Consider the following 20333-nt stretch of genomic DNA (forward strand, 5'->3'; position numbering starts at 1 on the left):
AAACTCAAGCAAAAATGTCTCCTCGAATGCACACCTCACATCCACACAGCCCTCAAGGACGCCACACGCTGCCATCACCAACTCATCAGACTAGCAAAAAGATCTTCCTTCAAAACTCGCCTAGAAAACAACACTCACGACTGCAGAGAACTCTTCAACATCGTAAAGGAGCTCTCCACCCCCAGTGCCACTGTCAACGACATCACCCCCTCCCAAGAATTATGCGACGCCCTAGCCACCGCCTTCCACAAAAAGATTTCAGACATCCACGACAGCTTCAACACCCCTCACACCGCAGACACACCTACCCCGCCCTCCACGATCCCCACCCGCTCCAACCGCCTGACCTCCTGGACCAGCATCAACGATGACGAAACTCACAGGACAATGAATTCCATCCACTCCGGATCACCATCAGACCCCTGCCCACACCACATTTTCAAAAAAGCGGACGCTGCCATCGCACCACACCTTCGGAAGGTCATCAACATCTCCTTCAAAACAGCAAAGTTCCTGGAAAGCTGGAAACACACCGAAATCAACGCTCTGCTCAAAAAACCAAAGGCAGACCCCAAAGACCTGAAGAACTTCCGGCCCATCTCCCTGCTCCCATTCCCGGCGAAGGTCATTGAGAAAATCGTCAACACACAACTCACCCGGTACCTCGAAGACAACAACATCCTCGACCCCTCCCAGTCTGGCTTCAGACAAAACCACAGCACCAAGACCTCCCTCCTCGCCGCCACAGACGACATCAGAAACCATCTCGACAATGGAGAAACATCAGCCCTCATCCTCCTAGACCTGTCTGACGCTTTCGACACTGTCTGCCACCACACTCTGAAAACCCGCCTCGACGAAGCAGGGATCCAAGACCAGGCCCTCGACCGGACCACATCCTTCCTCTCCGAAAGAACCCAGAGAGTCCGCCTCCCCCATTCCAATCCAAAGCCACCAACATCATCTGCGGTGTACCCCATGGCTCATCCCTCAGCCTGACACTGTTCAACATCTACATGGCCACCCTCGCACAGGTGGCCCGTCAACACAACCTCAACATCATCTCCTACACAGATGACACCCAACTCATCCCCTCCCTCACTAAGGACCCACACACCGCCAAAACCAAGCTCCACAAGGGCTTGAAGGCCGTCACCGACTGGATGAGAAGCAGCCAACTGAAACTGAACTCGGACAAAACAGAGGTGCTCATCCTTGGGCCCACCTCCTCCGCCTGGGATGACTTGTGGTGGCCAGCCTTGCTGGGCACCCCACCAACACCAACCGACCATGCCCGAAACCTCAGCTTCATCCTCGACTCATCCCTCTCCATGTCAAAACAAGTCAATGTCATCTCCTCTTCCTGTTACAACACTCTTCGCATGCTCCGCAGAATCTACAAATGGATCCCAACCGAAACAAGGAAAACAGTAACTCAGGCCCTCGTCAGCAGCAGGCTTGACTACGGCAACACACTCCACGCAGGCATCCCGTCCAAACACCTGCAATGCCTCCAACGCATCTAAAACGCCTCCGCACGACTCATCCTCAACATCCCTCACCACAGCCACATCACCCCCCACCTAAGAGATCTACACTGGCTCCCCGTCGACAAGCGGATCACCTTCAAGCTCCTCACCCACGCACACAAAGCACTTCACAATACCGGACCATCCTACCTGAACAGCAGACACAACTTCTACATCCCCACCCGGCAACTCCGCTCCACCAACCTCACACTTGCCTCCACCCCCGCATCCAGCGCAAATCCTCCGGCGGCAGATCTTTCTCCTACCTCGCCACCAAGACCTGGAACACCCTCCCATCAAACCTGAGACAGATCCAGGATCTGCTCACCTTCAGAAGACACCCCCCCCCCCAGCATCTTGAAACCCTCATGGGTAAGTAGAGCGCTTTATAAATATATTGATTGATTGATTGATTATGTGACTCCATATTATGTTGGATTATATGCAGCAATTTAGGAACCCTATACCTATCCTCTGCCATTTGGTCTATGGGATTGTTTCATGGTGGTCAGTCCATCTAGAATATTGGAGAATCAGTCTTTCAAGACTGAGCAGCCGATCTGCTGCAATTTATTTAAGGTTTGTGTCCATTGCTTCCCATAGACTGAAATAGAGCAGGAGGAGTACCTCCTTTCTTTACAGTCCCTCAAAATCCAGTGACAAGACTGTTCTCTACAATGATTGAGAATGTGTCATTTTCTTGAAGATTTGTCATTTCACCCTCTTCTGAAAAGGGGGAATGGGGCAGGCAGTGTAAACAAAATATTAAGGGGCATAGTAAGGTAAAGTGGTGCTGCATGTAGTGCAGCGCCACTTTCCTTGCGCCCCTTAACGCCCCCATACTGCCACCATATGTGCACCATATCTAAGATACTGTTCACTATTGCGCCGGGTAGGGGGCAATAGTGTAATTCTATTGATGCTACTGATATACTCTGAAGGAGTAGTGCCAAAATATTGGTGCTACTCCTGCAGAGTACATAGGGGCCCACTATAAATAATGGATGCCCCCTTTTAACACCTGCTCTGGGCAGGCGTTAAAAGTGTGGTAAAAAATGATGCAAGGAAATCTGTTAGATTTCCTTGCAACAGTTTTTCGGCCCCCCACCCCCTTTGCATACATTATGCCTGCTGCAGTCATAATGCAGCACAAAGGGTTACAAAGTGGCGCAATGCATGCATTGCACCACTTTGTAAAAATGGCACGAGAATTTTGGCCTCGTGGGCCACATTAGCGTAAAGAAATGACGCTAATGTGGAGCAAGGTGAGGTGACGCTAGGGGCTTATACATATGCCCCTAATATATACTACATAATTGTGCCTTTGTTTTGAAATGTATCCACAGTCTGCCTATCACACATCATTGAAGTTAATGTAGATTTACATATAACCAGAACCACTGGAATTACGTGATTGTGCAGTTGCAGTGATTTTCACATAACATTGATTTTCACGTAAATAAAAGATTTACTGTATTTGCCACATATTCTATCACAAGCCGCATAATCTGCAGATTTTAATTTAAAATTTAGTTCTAGCTCGAACAGTTAAAAAATTACTAAAAATGCAGCAACACTTGTTGCTTTACAATGGAATGCCCTCTGCAAAGCTGGGTTGGTCAACTTTCTGTTTCTTATTGTTATATCTAGGTGTTAAACTGGTCCTAAGGAGGTTGAACGGATGTGCAAACTGTTTTTATAAATTTAAAAATCGTGAAATAATGAATTAATACTATTACAAACTGTGCCGTGTAATTTGCCTTTTTTTGCTGCATAACTTACTCAACCCTGCCACATAACTAAACTCTCTCTTGCAGCATACTTCGAGTGGCTCTGCTTTTTACCTACATTTTTATAATGTTAACATTCTGGCAGGAATAAACTAGGCCCAGTGGAATTTCCATTATGCTGGCATAATCTTGCATAATTTCAAGCACTTCACACTACGCTTGTTACGCGAAATGACCCATATGACGCCATTCTGCCACATCCTATAATTGAGCTTCAATTCAGGTAAAAATCCTATAACGGGAGCAGGACTTTCTTGAATCAAGGTCCCTCCCAAACCACAAAATGTTATGATGAAAAATGACAGCCAATTACCAGTTTCCCACCAAATGCACTGGTTACAACATCACATTCTCTCTATATAAAAAAAAAAAAAAAAACATTAATATACAAATTAGCACAATTTAATTACAGCAACTTTACAAAAAAATGATACAGTATCCAGAGTGACTTCATCGATAATGTCGTAACTGAGATGATATGGGATGCTAGTTCTGGTTTGTTTGCCTACCCATAAGTAGCAAATTTGAGAAATGTTTAGTTTTTCATAACAATAACTTTGTTTATGCCACACACTCACTAGGAGACGATGCTGGACCTCTAATCATGCTTGAGGCTGAGGATGAAATCAAGTAACAACAACCTTTATTCATTAACTGTTAATGAGGGAAAGGAGGTTGGGATAGAAACAATGTTTTTGAGTCACAGGATTCACTTTGCTGCTTTGCGACACTGCTCAGGAGGATCTGTACTTTGTGTACCTTTGTGTGTAGATGTTAGTGTTTAGTAACAGTTCTTCGCATATAATGTTTAAACAGTTATTTACAATAACACTTACAGGCTTCATCATAAATTTGGAAAGAAGGCAACTGGGTGCATGTTGTAATGTAGTGACCGATTTGAGTACATTAAGGTGTTGTCAAAGGTTATTAAATAATCACTCGCAACACAGGTAAATATTGGGTGCACAAAGGGGGTAGCTTATCTGGACATCCGCAGCGCATGCCTCGCTCCACAGGGCTCTGCAAACCTGCTCGCTAGCTGCGGCCACTGCCCCGTTAGACCACGCCCCGATTTATTTATCTGCGCGCCCTCGGATGCGCGAGCAAACCATTATACATTCACACAGGAGGTGGGGACACCACTCAACATGCGGGGCTCACCAACTCACATGAGTTGGCCTCGCCCAGTCCGATCTGCCAGTGTCACATGGTCTGTTCCATCATAGACCTCCGACACTACATTCCTCCAAAAACATAACAAACAAAACGAAACAACGTGCTTACAGTCAACCATCGACTAGATGATCACGTAGACGAACTGATGGACAGGGATTACTTCGCAGATTGTATCTGGTGGCTTCAGCTCGACTCAACACCGGAATGGGATCCCTCGAGCCCGGTGGAGGCTCCAACGGTTCTGACGTGGGAGACCCTTCCAGACCGCATCCGGGAGCGGGTTGACAGTCCCCGCTAGTGGATGGAACGGGGAACGAGGATTCATCTTGGGGACCTACCAATCCACCTGACAACCCGCCACCTGCTTGGAATACTCGCTTGAACATAGACACATTCTGCATTATGATTTCGCCTCCTCGCCTAGCCACTACAGCCGATCTATTCCCCATGGAGTGGGGCTGTAAGTTGTGCGGAACTTGCTTCCAGTAGACGGGTTCTTAATCAAAACAGCATCCCCCACCTTGAGATCGGAGTGAACCGACCGTCGGTGTACACTGGCACGCCGATTAGAACTCAATAGCCTTTCCTGGGCTTGATTAGAACAAAAAGGTGAAGGCACCCAAGAGGGGTGATGAGGTATAAGATCTATTGACACCCTTCCAAAAACCACATGACTCGGAGCTCGATTGGTCGTGGAATGAGGTGTTTGTCTGTAGTTTTGCAGAAATTAATATAGGGCATAATCCATTGTTTGGTAGTTGGCATGGGCAATACGAATCACTTTGTTCAGAGTTCTCATGAACCGCTCCACCTCACCGTTGGCCTGGGGCCACCTTGGGGTGATCCTCCGATGTCTAGTACCAACGTTGGCCAGATACTCAGACAACTCCCGACTTTGGAAAGGGGGACTGTTGTTTGTTTTGATCTCGGAAATTAGACCATGGGTGGCCATGACTTTCTCCAAGCTTGAAATCACCACATCAGCAGTGGGGGATGAAATAATCTCTACTTCTGGATATTTTGAAAAGTCATCTATTATGACCAAGGTGTGCCGACTGTCCGGGAGGCTGCCAAAATCAAGACTTGCTGATGCCCATGGACTTGCTGGGGCGGGCTCAGTCTCTACAGGTACGGGCCTTGGTGGTTCTCTTGTGGCTTTGCACCATATGCAGGACCTCACCGCTTCATCCACCTTTTCGTCCATGAGGGGAAACCAAACCTTGGATCGTAGTCGACTTTTAGTTTTGACCATGCCCTGATGTCCATTGTGAGCCAGTTCCACCGCCTTACCGGTGAGAGACGACAGAAGGACTAGCCTACTGCCTCGTAACAAACAACCACCTTCGTCCATTGTGAGCTCGTCTCTCACCTGAAATAAACTTTTAAGAATACGCTGGGAGTCAGAGTTTAATAGGGGTAGTTGTGTCATGACAGAATGCCACTTGTTATGTTGTACAGCCATCATAGCCCTCTGCAAGCAGTCATCCTCCTTGGTGGCTTGAACAATGTCAGCCATCATCATTGGTAATGGTCGGGATCGGTTAGCCACATACCTGACTTACTCTTCTGTCTCTCGTGCGTCAGCCATCTCGATCTCTGAAGCTGCCCGTGGATGACTAGATAAGTAGTCCGCAGGATTTTCCGACCCTGGTTGATATTCTAGTCGACACCGGTAGTCTTGTAGCTGTAGCATCCATTTTTCGATCCTCGGCGGTGGTTTTGACGCGGTGCCATTGAATAGAGGTAGTAGTGGCTTGTGATCCGTGGTCACAACAAATGGGCGGCCGTATACGTATATGTGGTAGTGTTTGCAACCCCAATGTACAGCTATGGCCTCCTTTTCAATTTGGGAGTAGCGTTGCTCCGTATCGGTAAGCGACCTGCTGGCATACGCGACGGGGGACCATATTCCTCTCTCCTGTTCTTGGAGCAACACAGCCCCTAGACCCTTCGGTCCTGCGACAACAGCAATCTTGGTGTTCCTTTTGGGATCGAAGTACCTTAGTGTTGTCTCACTCGATAACGCTTCCTTGATAGCTTCAAACGATTTTTGTTCAGTTGATCCCCACTCCCACGACTCAGAGGCCTTGGTCAACCTCCAAAGAGGTTGGGTAAGATTTGACAGGTCTTTAATGAACCGGCCACAAAAATTGACCATCCCCAGAAAACTTCTAACTTCAGTGACACTGTTGGGAGGTGGGGCAATTTTTATGTCGTTCACTTTGGCCGGATCGGGGGCCACGCCGTTTGCGGAAAACACATATCCAAAGAATTGAATTCTATCCTTCAGGAATTCACACTTGCGGCAGTGTAAGGTAAGTCCTGACTCTCTTATGCGCTGAAGTACACTTTGAAGGCGGGAGTGGTGTTCTGCAATCGTGGGGGCATGTATGAGGATGTCGTCGCTCACATTGATGGTTCCCGGTAAGTCAGCTAAAAGCTCCTGAATGACATTCTGGAATACCTCAGCGGCGCTGGATATCCCAAAACTTAGTCGCTTGTATCTCATCAGCCCAACATGAGTGGAGAACGTTGTGATGTACAGAGATTCCTTGGATAGCACCAGCTGGTGGTACCCTGAGCGAAGGTCAAGCTTGGAGAACCAGCGCGATTCGCCGAGTTCTCCCAGTATGTCATCAATGGTGGGGGTTAGATGCCTCTCTCTTTTGATGGCGGCATTGGGGAGGCGCATGTCCACGCATATTCGGACCTCCCCTGGCTGTTTAGGTTTTCTTGCTACCACTATGGGTGACACCCAAGGCGTTGGTCCCGACACTTTCTCAATAATGCTGGCCTTTTCAAGGTGATTCAATTCCTTTTCCACCTGTGGACGAAGGTGGAAAGCCACTCGTCGGTGGCGGAGGGCTATCGGCTGGACAGTTTTATCAATGTGCAGTTGGATTTCTTGACCCCGCATGCATCCAATTCCTTTGAACACTTCCTGATACCTGTCCAACAGGTCCGCCACGGACTCCTGATGAATGCTGAGTGCAAAAGTAACTACTCCCAGTTCTTCCGCTGACTTACAACCGAGTAGCATTCCTGTCCATTCCTCTGTTACATGCACTATGGCCGGGGTGGACTGTGAGCCATGAGTGATGACTGTTTGGAATACTCCTACCAGGACCAGGGGTTTGGTTTGTCCGTAGGGGTAGACTTTTCTTTTGGCTTGGGTCAGGGTTGCTGCTGGCATCATTCGTCGATATTCTTCTGCTGCCAGAAGGTTAATTGATGCCCCCGTATCTACCACTGCAACCGTCTCGTGGGTGCCAACGTGGACCTGGCACCTTGGCAGTTTCGCCCTTTTACTGTCGGTGTTCTCCACCGTAAATATGGCGTGGACCACGTGCACGACATTGTCGTCCTCATCCATATCACTGCCATGTTCTGATTTGGAGAAGTGGAGAAGTGTGGCTCAATGGTTAGAGCGTCAGACCCTGATGCAGAAAGCTGGCCCGGGACCAGGGTTCAATTCCCGCCTTGGTGGGTCTTGGGCTCAATTTCCTTGGACCTGATAATTCTCGCATCGGTGCCTAATCTAATTCATGGGTCCCACTCTGGGCAATAGCTTGCTTAATCTCCACAATGGCCCCAACAGCGCTGGGATGCCTGGCTTCACTGTGGAGGTTGCCCAGGAGTGGGCACCTCACAGGGAAAAGCCAGGAGGGGTTCCACAGCGGTATGCGTACAGCGCCTTGAGACCCGAACGGGTGAGTAGTGCGCTATACAAGTACGAAGTTTACAGTTTATTTGCCTGCAGCTGCATTTATTGAGGCGCTTCCTGGTCTTGCCTTTTTTGACAGACACACCTTGGCAAAATGATTCGTCTTGCCGCAGTTGGAGCCCGTTTTACCTCTCGCCGGGCATTCAAATGGTTTGTGCGTTCCTCCACAATATCCGCACTGCTGCCACCATTGCGGTCTGTTTGGTTTAGTTTTTTGTCTGTTAGTGGGTGGTGCTATGATGGCATTGCCGGCTTCCTCCTTGATGGGGTGCTGTAGGGCTCCCTCCATGTGGGAGGCTCGAACTTTCGATAACGCTTTTGTCCTCCCCATTTGCAGAATGTCGGGCAGTGATTTTCCTTACTCTTCCAGTATGCGCTCCCTGAGTTTCAACGAAGAGCAGCCTTGGATTATCTGTCCCCTCACCTCTTCGGATTCATCCGTGAACCTGCATGTACTAGCTAGGTCTCTGAGCCGTAAATGGAATGCGTCCAATGACTCCTCCGCTTGCTGCCTGGCCTGCCGGAATATGAACCGTTCATAGTCAGTGTTGGCCATGGGTTCGAAATGCCTGCTCAGCGCAGCAATGAGTGTGGTATGTGTCTTCGGGGCATCCTCAACTAAGTTCTTTGATATTTTGTAGAAGTCCTTGCCCCCTAAATGGAGTAACATGGCGCGTTTTTCAGCATTTCCAACTTTTGTGGCTTCAAAATACAGGAGCACCCTCTCTACCCATTCCTTCCATTTTGGAGATTGTGCTGAGGGAGCACCTTCAACTATGAATGGCTCCACTGGCGGTATAGCAGACATGATAATCAAATTGGCATTATGACGGGTGGCTCCACAATGTAAGGCCTTCTTGAGACACCAGTCGCCGTGTCTACACCACAAGTCTTTATTGTGCAGAGTACATACCTTGCTTAAGAAACTGGGTGGCTTACTGTATTTTTGGTTTATTGTTCCGTCGTTAAACTCGCACACAGCTTTCTCGTGTCAGTGAGGGTGTGGTCTGTGTCCATAGGTAGTTTATACTCTTTGATCTTTTTTTTTTTTTATTTTTCGCAGAGGCCGTAACTATGTTTGCCAAACTTCGTACGATGAGGTAGGCTGCACGCCTGCGCGGCACGAGCACCACGTTATGCGTGGCCGCCGCCCAGGTTGCAGCACGTTGCCGTCCGGGAGACTGCCTCGCCCCTTCCGCGGCACGAGCACCACTTATAAGGTGGCCGCCGCCTTGCGTGTAGCGCGATGAGTGCTTTGAATGCGCTCTCCGCGCAAGCACTGCTCACCATGCTCACCATGTGTTCATCCGTTGAGTAGGAAGATCTCGTGGTGTCACAGCGCGGCTCCGCCCTTTCCTCGTCACCAATGTAATGTACTGACCGATTTGAGTACATTAAGGTGTTGTCAAAGGTTATTAAATAATCACTCGCAACACAGGTAAATATTGGGTGCACAAAGGGGGTAGCTTATCTGGACATCCGCAGCGCATGCCTCACTCCACAGGGCTCTGCAAACCTGCTCGCTAGCTGCAGCCACTGCCCCGTTAGACCACGCACCCGCTTTATTTATCTGTGCGCCCTCGAATGCGAGAGCAAACCATTATACATTCACACAGGAGGAGTGGACACCCCTCAACATACGGGGCTCACCAACTCACATGAGTTGGCCTCGCCCAGTCCGATCTGCCAGTGTCACGTGGTCTGTTCCATCACAGACCTCCGACACTACACATGTGTCCTGTTGTGCTATCAAGTTGTGACAGAATACCTCCTACTGTTACCTGTGAGGCATCAGCCTCTATAAAGTAAGGCAATGTGGAGTCAGGATGTCTAAGTACTGTGGTTGGGGTAAATGTCTCCTTAAGTAAATGAAATGCATTATTGGCTTCCTGGGACCATACTAAAGACACCTTTTTACATAGAAGTGTTGCAATAGGATATCAGAAAAATGGATGAGAAATTGTCTAAAAAAAATTTAAAAGCCAATAAAACTTTGTATCTTTTTAATGGCGGTTGGTGCTGGCCAGTCCAATATTGCCTGAGCTGTTTTCTTATCCAAAGCTATGCCTTCCTGGGATAGGAAGCATCCCAGGTATTAACAGACTGAGTATGGGTGGTACATTTTTCCAGCTTAATGAAAAAGCATGTTCACAAAGTCTTTGTAGGACCTTACTGACATGTTCTGTGTGTTCTGTTATGTCTTGTAAATAATACTACCACACAAATGTCCTGTAAATCATGTAAAACCGCATTTATAGAATACTGGAATGCATCAGGGGCATTGCATACCCCAGATACGATTACTGTATAGTCAAATATTCCAAACTTAGTTTGGAAGGCTGTTTTCTACTTTCTGCAGTCTTTTACACAATTGAGATAGTATGCGCCATGCAGATCTAATTTAGTGTATACAGACAGTGGACTTCCAAACCTGATCGAGCAAGACTGGGATTAAGGGCAATGGATATCTGCTTTTAACTGTGACTTTATTTAATGCCCAGTAGTCAATGCATGTCATAACTCGCCATTCTTCTTCAAAATTAAGAAGGGCGACAAGGATGTGCGGGAGGTTGAATGACAGATTAAACCCACAGCTAGTAACTAATGTGGGTATTTTTTTAGGTGTTCTCTTGTAGTGTGGTCAGTTTTAGGTATCCTTTGCGCGTTAGCTTCAGGTGTTAGGCCTTTGTGCACTTTGCCCTGGATGTCTTTTAGTCCTTTGCTCGCAGCATTGAGCCTCTGCGCTCTTTGCTCTACATGCTTGTTATTCAGCTTCATACTGTTATTTTTCAAATAGCCAGTTCTACGGTCTTGTTTTATTTTTTATATCACACTGTTTAGCCTACTTCAGCACTGAAGTTTTCAATAACACATTCTTGTTCACTCTGTGCTTCAGTCAAGGATACAGTCTGGTACATTGCCGATAGACGTGGTAGGAGTTTAGTCTTTGGGATTCTTGTGTAGGGACATTTTGTGATCACACTGACATGTTAGTTATAAAAACACTTCCTTGTCCTAATACAGGCAAGAGGGAGAATCTGACCAGGGAACCACAACTAGACGCTGACTGTCTTGTTGCAGATGCTGAACCAGATCACAGGCCTTTGCTCAGGTATGAGGGTTGATGGCTTCCCCGGGAATCTGAAATGCAAGTTAGAAGCTTAACATGCTGTGCTCGAAACATAACTAACTGAGGGAGAGTAGAATTTATTAACACCATGATAGCGCCATTCTTATGTTTTACTCTCCTTGTGACTATTTCATTCCTACTGTGTTGTATGCTTCTGGTTATTGCGGCTCACGCCTTAATATCTAAAATGCAGTCGTTTTATTAAAACGATCTATAAAACTTAAACTGCCTTTGTCATTTGTATAAGAGATCATACTGTAAATGAGAGAGCTGGTTAGGATCTGAGTGACCACGACTTCCCTGAGAAGTTCCAAAGATCTCATGCGCTCGGCTGCCCAATCATCCCTCCTCCTTGGGAGAGATGAGGCACTGCTAGTTAGCCAGAGCAAAACCGGATTTAGGGTGACAGAGGTCCTTCCAAGTGGGTCAGACTCAGTCCCCCACACCGGGAACGATCCTGCTACCTAGAAATCCAGTAGTCTCATTTAGGATAATGAGACCACACGCGACACTCTCTTGGGTTCAGAAAGAGCATAGGCACGACTGCAAGGAAGTGCTGTGCCGGGAATTAAGTTAATGTGACAATCATATTCCCTATATTAAGGTAATTACATGGCCTTTGGTTTATCGAACAGATCTTGGAAATCATGACTTCTGGTTTTAGGGCTCACACATGTTCTAAGCATCTGCTGTTGGACTTGTTCCCTCATCGGGGAGGGAATCAAGAGTTTGCAGGAGGCCATGAGGTGCCTCAGGGGAATGGCGACATGAGCCATGTGTGCAAAACACACTGAACAGAGGGCAACATAGAGTTTTGTGACAGTTTAAACTGTTTTTAAATGGAATTGTAGAGGTTTTCTAAACATTTTTGTGTGCTACAAACATGATATGCCACATCTTCATTTTAACTGCGGATCTTTCAGTGATTCTTTGAAATAATTTTATGATGATATACAACATTATTCTTCTATGAGAGGCAGTCCCTGCTTCACAAGACTTTCATCCAAGCATTGAAAGCATTGCCCATGCAGAAATGATGTAGGCCCTGCCAACCCCTCTCCTCGCTACTAGGGCTGACCTTTTAGTATTGTGATCCTTTCAATGTTGAATTGAGGGAAAATATCAAGGAAGAGAAGAAGTATGGTGCAGTAAAGTAAGGCAGTTCTGCATGTCATTTTAAGACTCCTCCATGGCGGCTTCTAGACTCTAATGTGAATTCCTATTTTGATAAACATACACTGTCTTCGATAAGCAAACGTGTACTCCAAAAAAAACTAACAAAGCACTGCAATCCAACAATAACCCAATTAGTACCCAATCTAGTTATACTGAAGGATTATAGTCAAGCTGTTTTCAATTTGAAAGCTTCACAGTTTTCAGCGAAAGCAGCAACCGTTCCTTAACAGCTTAACTCAATAGATAGTTTATTTCCACTTTCATTGTCTTTATAATTTCTAGAAGCCTTGATAAGGATTCAAAATGCCTACAAGTAATATTGATGCACTGGATTTCGTGTATCAAAGTCTATTCCCTTTAAAATCTATAGTTTTTTGCCAGTTGCTTAAAACAGAATATTTTCTGGCATATCTCCTTTTGTGTCTTCCAGATGTATAAAGCACACTTCAAACATGAACAAGTGAGAGGCTCAGCCAGGATCAATGTGGACTGAACTGGAATTCTGCTTGGAAAAAGTTTCCAAGACAATGATTTATGGTGGGTATCTAGAGCTGATGTGAAAACTTCTCATCCCAGACAGAAAGAAGTCAAGTGTTCATTTGGGCTTTGAGAGCAAGTGATACAGGACCCCCATCATCTAATTTGTGAACTGAGGTCTTGTTTCATGTCACAAGAGATCTCAGAATGCCTCCCATGAGTAAGGGTCAAAGAAACAAGAGAAAAAGGAGCAGAGAGTCCATAACAGTGTACCTCTTCACAAAATGCGCAAATATTTTATGTGCATCAACATTTTTTTCATGGGAGGATGGGAGAAATACTCTGATACCAAAGACACATTGCTGCCTTCCCCGTTGGTCCAGAGACTTCAATATCAATATTTGTAGGAGAACATGTTGCTGCTGTTGCTTTCATTGAGGGAAGGGCCTCCATCTGTTAACTGCCGTGAAGCCACTTCCTCTTCCTTGGTAATAGAAGCCATGATAAAATTCAACTGGCTAGAGATGTTGCAATGTCTTAATTGAAAGCAGAATGATATTAAAGCAGTGAGGTAGGGCCCTTTTCTTCCTGAATAGGAGCTATTTCTTGTAGCGAAAGAATATTAATAGATCTCTAGTTTTCTACAATTTACTGAATATGCCAGCTATACCATTGATGGTTGCAAGCCAACATGGTGAATTGATGCATCAGCACTTGCTGTTTCAAGCTTGTGGCCTTCAACTTCCAGGCCCCTGAGCTCAGAAGAATAGAAGTCTGAGTTTACTCTAAATGACCACCATAATTTACAATCAGACCACCAGCGTCACCTAAACTTTACGCTTCTTTAGTAATGCATATCTATATATATATTAGGAAATGTGAATTTCTTTTTTCTATGATGCATGCTTGCAAAGTGGATGAAAATGAAAGACATTGATCATTTTATGCTTAGGGACATGGGAAAATAGTGCAAAAGGAGTACTTGTTTATGTACTCTTAAATGCCTTTTCGAACTGGCATCGAAACTTCCAAAACCCTGTTACTAAAAGTGCAAAGCGGGGCCTGTCCTTCCTATTTCTACTAAATACACATAAATATAAAATTAATAATTCCAGTTTATGCCCTGTTTAGATTTTTTCACGAGGCAAATAACAGTATGTAAAAGAATTCTGCAAGAGTTCTAATTTGCACACTCTTACATGTCTTTGTGAATCAACCTAGAAGTGGTTAGCCAAAAGCACACATTGAGGAAGATTTATCAATGAATTGTGACACCTTGTCTCACAAGCTCATCGGATCTCATCGGATTTCATGCCTACACTAAAATGTTTTATTGTGGGATTTGCTTATTTTAGGCTTGTGGCTTTCTCCGTCAGGGTCTGTGAGCCTATAACACTTGAAAGAAGTCGACAATGTTGCCCATGTATTACCTAAACAGGAAATAGTGATGCATGTGCCTTCATAGCTTTTCATTTTTTCCCCAAAGCATAAGATCGGGAGTTCACAACCAGAAGCTTGCAAGTCCGGAAAAGGACATTCTGTCTATGTCAATGGCATTTTAATGGAGGACTTGCTGTTTACAGCATTTAGGGCTTGGAAACACCAAGCTCTAAAGCTAAGGGGCATATTTGCAAGCACATTTTCGCCATCAGAATGTCACTTTTAGTGACGGTCTGGCGGTGCACACTGCAGGGCCATATTTTGTAGGCCACGTAAAGCCACCCTGCGTGGCTTTTCATGGCCTTGTACATATGGACTGAGTCAATGCAGCACAGGATGCTGCGTTGGCTCACTCTGCAACAGGGAGGCATGCCATGGGTGTTACATTGGGACTCACAAGCAATACCCATGGCATTTGATACATTCCCAGATTTATGATGAGAAAAACATACCGTAAGGGAGGTACAGCAAGGAGAAATACATTTATTTCTCTTCGTCTTTGCAGCACACATAAAAAGAGGAAAACACCTCTTGTGATTGTTTTTATGCAGGAAGGTGTCTCTTTCTGCACAAAAACAACAATCTATGTAATGCAGACACCCTTGCACCATGGTGCAAGCGTGCCAGCGTTGGCATGGGAGCCTATTGTGCACCAGCGCAGGGAAAAAGGATAGGAATGCATTATGGCCCATATTGATACTTTTTGACGCAAAACTGCGCTAACGCAGTTTTGCGCCAAAAAAATTAGCGCCGGCTAACGCCATTCTGAAGCGCCATGCGGGCGCCGTATTTATTGAATGGCGTTAGCCGGCGTTAGCCGACCGGCGCTGCCTGGTGTGCGTGAAAAAAAACCACGTACACCAGGCAGCGCCGGCGTAGGGAAAAATGGCGTTTGGGCGTCTAAAAATGGGGCAAGTCAGGCTGAGGCAAAAAAATCGTCTTAACCCGATTTGTGCCATTTTTTTACGACGCCCATCCCCCATTGAAATGACTCCTGTCTTAGCAAAGACAGGAGTCATGCCCCCTTTCCCAATAGCCATGCCCAGGGGACTTCTGTCCCCTGGGCATGGTCATTGGGCATAGTGGCATGTAGGGGGGCACAAATCAGGCCCCCCTATGCCACAAAAAAGATATAAAAAAATACTTACCTGGACTTACCTTAATGTCCCTGGGGTGGGTCCCTCCATCCTTGGGTGTCCTCCTGGGGTGGGCAAGGGTGGCAGGGGGTGTCCCTGGGGGCAGGGGAGGGCACCTCTGGGCTCATTCTGAGCCCACAGGTCCCTTAACGCCTGCCCTGACCCAGGCGCTAAAATCCGGCGCAAATGCGGGTTTTTTAGTCCCGCCCACTCCCGGGCGTCATTTTTGCCCGGGAGTATAAATCCGACGCAATAGCATCGGAGTCATTTTTTAAGACGGGAACGCCTACCTTGCATATCATTAACGCAAGGAAGGTGTTCACGCCAAAAAATTACGCTAATTCCAGGAACTTTGGCGCTAGACGCGTCTAACGCCAAAGTATAAATATGGAGTTAGTTTTGCGGCGAATTTGCGTAAAAAAAACGACGCAAATTCGGCGCAAACGGAGTATAAATATGCCCCTATATCTTATAAATATAGTGCATTCCTGACCTTTTCTTATGCAGGGCAACACAACAAGAAAGCTTGCAGAGCTGCCCTACATCAAAAGATTGTAAATGTGCCCCTAGAGTTGTTCACCATAAAAGTACAGAGTAGTCAATAATTTGACTCTAGACATTGTCAATGAAAATAAAATGAGAGATGATGAAATACACAATGATTTTAAGTTACATAGGCTTGGATGCTCATAACAACTAGCTCCAACAAGAAAATGGACAATATCCCACACCCCGCAAATAAAAGTAGAAAACATTATTGATTTAAAAATACATATGTTAGGAAATAACGTCCCCATGGCATTTTAATGTTTGTCACGGCAAATCATTGCACAGCAGGGTTTGACTAAAGGATTTAGCCTAATGACAGGCCCTGCAGCCAACCACCCAACTACCCAGGGCAACCAACCATCTGTCCCTGAGTAAAGGGAGTAGGCTACTGGTTTTACCCACGGAAAGGACCTCAGTCTCACCTGCCTCTTTTAAACAACTCATAACAATGACCATGTGCAGTAGAGGTTGGGCGCATGACCAGGCCACTGGTCTACACCGGAATTTCGGGCTGGATTATTTCTATTGAAGCCAGACTAAGACGAAAATGCATATAACTGGTCTTTGTCTCTATCGGGAAAAACACAATAGACTAGAAGAGAGTCCAGAGCTATCAACAGTGGCCCAGATAAAACTCAAGCACTCTTCCTATAACTTTGTGATTTGTTGTAATGAGTATAACCAGACATGTGTACTGTGCTCATTCTTAAATATGACAGGAGTTACACCCCACAGACAAGGGAGAAACAGATCTAGGGGTTGTATTTACTTCCATCTAGAGGTGAACCTAACCTCTCAGTTTAGCGAAAACTGTTCCTATTGAAACAGGACAGGTTTGCAGGGACTGGAATATAGCAAGGATTTAATGCAGGGCCCTTGTGCAATTAACCATGTGTAGCTTACCAATGGGCCATGTAAAGCATGATATTTTTGTAGAGCACTGCCCTTCACCACACTTGGCATCCTTCCCACCATGAGTAACTATCCACCCCCATGCACATACGGAACTGTGGCTGGGTGCAGGGCCTGGACGACATGTTGACAAGGGTGGTCACTGTGCTTTATTTACAGTCAGGCTCTGTGTCCATCACCTCATGAGCTCCGAGGATTCGGCCAGGCCCTGGCTTGCAACTAGGCCCTGCAACCAACCTGGTGTGAGTGATCAAACCTTCGGCTGTGCATCTAGCCTGCCATGGAGGGCAACTCCCTCTGTGTATGGTTTTTGCAGGCTATACAGTGGTTAATCAAATGACCTCATCTTAAAGAGGTTGTGTGTGCAGAGACTAGCCTCTGTTTTGGTTAAGTTCATAAACCTAGGCTTAGTTTCACAATTCACACTCCATCAGTTGCAGATACTTGATCACTGAGTTCAAGAACCCAAACAGGACTTGCATACTCAGGCCCCTATTTGTACTTTTTTTAGTGCCGCATTTGAGTCATTTTTTGACGCAAAAGCAGCGCAAACTTCCATAATTCAAGTTTGTGCCGATTATGCGTAAAAAAACGACGCAAATGCTGCTCTAAAAAAGTATAAATATAGACCTCAGTTTGCAAAGCAGACTATTTTTCTTTAAACCTTTGTCTGGTCCCATTGTGCCCCTGGTACATGTGCCTGGTTATCGGAGGATGTTTTTGCGGTGTTTTTATATTTATGGTGTGTATAATTTGTTTCATTTGCTTTAACATAATCCTGTGGAATGTTGGCAAAATTATGTAAAATTGCATATAAATACTCAAAATGTAAATCCATAATTTACCGCAACATGCATCCATCTGTCAGTTTTTGATACGCTTTGCAAAAATAATTGTCCAATAAAACACAAAAACATCAAGAACAACAACTACTCATGTTCTATTGTCCCTGTGCATTTGTGGAAGTTTACCATGAACGCATGTAAATGGTGCATTTGCAGTAAATTTATCCTGAGGAATGGTATATTTATGCAAAATGGAGAAATCGTTTTTGTGTACTAAGCATTCCAATATTACATAATTTTTCTCGCTGTAATTTATATTTTACCCAGGCCTCCTTATATTGTCTTTCAATTTTGTTTTCAGTATTCTGTGATCCAGTTTGGCATCCTGTTATGGAAGCCGCAACAAAAATGTTTTTAATTTGGCTCCCTATCAGAGGTTCATGCACCCCTATGTGGGCTCACAAACTCACACTGGACTGTGTTATTATTGTTGAAAGAGCAAAGGTTTACGTTTTGACCTAAAGATAAATACTTGAGGGTTCATATGAAGGTTACAAGGGAGAGATATCCAGAGGATAGAGGCCAGAGGTACTTGGTGGATGGGGGACGATCAACTTATCTGAAGCAGATGGATAGAGTGATCAACCATCTCTGTGAAGCTAACCCTTCAATGCACAGCCGCTTTTTGGTGCACACAGAGAACCCTGAAAGTTTCTGAAGATTCCTGAAGGTGCGTTGCTCTGCAGAGGTCACATTGTTTCCTCAGGGCATACATGGCCCATCTGCAAGGCTGGAAGACGGAAGGCTGCCCTCCTCCTCCTCCTCCTTCCCCTCACAAGACCAATTTCAAGGTTGGTGCTGCAGCACACAGCAGAATGCCACTGAATGCAGGTTTAATTTTGGCAAATTAGTGGGAGGATAGCCTCTGTGAACTGCTGCTTTGAACTTCTCTGAACTGCTGTTTCTCCTGTGGCTCCTTCACTTATTTCCCTGTGGTCTACTTTAGTATGCCTCTGCACATGGTAACATTTTTTGCTTGCCACTTGTAGGGGCCAACTTGTGTTTGTGATTCATGGGAACAGGGTTGAACTCTGCCCCTTGCTAGCGAGGAACTCTCCACTGCTGGGCTGCTTGGGCATTCTTGGATCCCTCTTTCCCCCATTGTCCAGATTTTTTGTTGAAGCTTCATTGTGCGACGGGGACCAGTTCTGGCTCTTTGGCTAAAGAAATGCAAAGTGCACTTAATAAATGCTGGCCAAGATATATAGCTAAGTCATTGACATTCGCTAAGCACTTCAGTGAGAGGAAGAAAACCTTTCCAGCTGAATTAAGGAGCACCTAGAAGAGACGATTTACCAGGGTGCTGGCAGCAGAATTGAAATGAAAGTAGGAACTGGTTCTCCTGCCAGTTCTCCTGATACTACACCTGCCAGTTCACCAATCACTGCACTCCTCTCGGCTTTGGAGGCAAAAGGTATGTTGGAGAAAGAGCTGGAGGCCATATCCCGTGGAGTTGGTGGGTCGCCAGGGGTACTGGGGTATGCGGTAGCTGAAGTGCTGGATCCACCAGTATGAAATTGCCACAAGTACAGCCAGTGCAGGCTTCTGGGGGGCGAGAGGAAGACCAAGAAAATTGTCACAATATTTCCCAGGAGGGGAACAGAAAAGGTGGGGTCATCCCTGGATTGAAGTGAAGAGGGTGGTTTGTAGTTCGTATTACAGACTAGTCACTGTAATGCCAAGATCGAAAGTATCATCAGGGGTTGGAGCCAGGTTGACATTTTCCAAAGTCCAGGCCTTATTGTGGGATCCCTTAACAGTGTTACTCGGTTAGATGCAACCTTGAGTAGTGACTTGCCCATTCTGAGGATGAGTAGAGCTGGTGCAGAGGAGTAGGTGGACTCTGCACTAGGTCGAGGTGGCTCTGTGTCCAAACATACAGAGACTGATGAGACTCCCTAGGGTTTTGCCATTATGCTTCACAAAATTCTAATAGAGGTGAAAGCTATTAAGGCCACACAAATAAAGATAGCGGATACATTGAGAGAATGATGGGGCTCAGACTGTGCACAATTGGGGAGCCTCTCTACCCAGCTAAATGAGGTGGAACAGAGAGCATCTGACTGTGAGGACCAGCTACATAGCATGGAAAAAGCTAATGAACAGCTGGAGAAGGAGCCATTGTGGCTCCACGAGACATAAGAACAGATGAAATACTATGCAAGAAGATCTAACCTTCGGATTACAGGAATTCCAGAGCGATTAGCCCCCAGATTACAAAAACTACTGCATGTTGTAATGATGGAGGCCAGATCTATATTGCTTCTAAGATGGAAGACTCGGTTGACCACTTGTGTGGGTGAATGGGTGGTCAAGATGAAGCAAGTTAGAGATAAGAGTGGCTGTATGTCCTCACTGTGGGAGGGGCTAAATAATTTGATGCGATTTGCGGTCAATTCCTTTCTGACACATTACGCATCCCAGGCATGTCTATCCTGCATCTGAAAAA

The sequence above is a fragment of the Pleurodeles waltl genome, chromosome 2_2, assembly GCF_031143425.1.
Source record: "Pleurodeles waltl isolate 20211129_DDA chromosome 2_2, aPleWal1.hap1.20221129, whole genome shotgun sequence".
NCBI lineage: Eukaryota > Metazoa > Chordata > Amphibia > Caudata > Salamandridae > Pleurodeles > Pleurodeles waltl.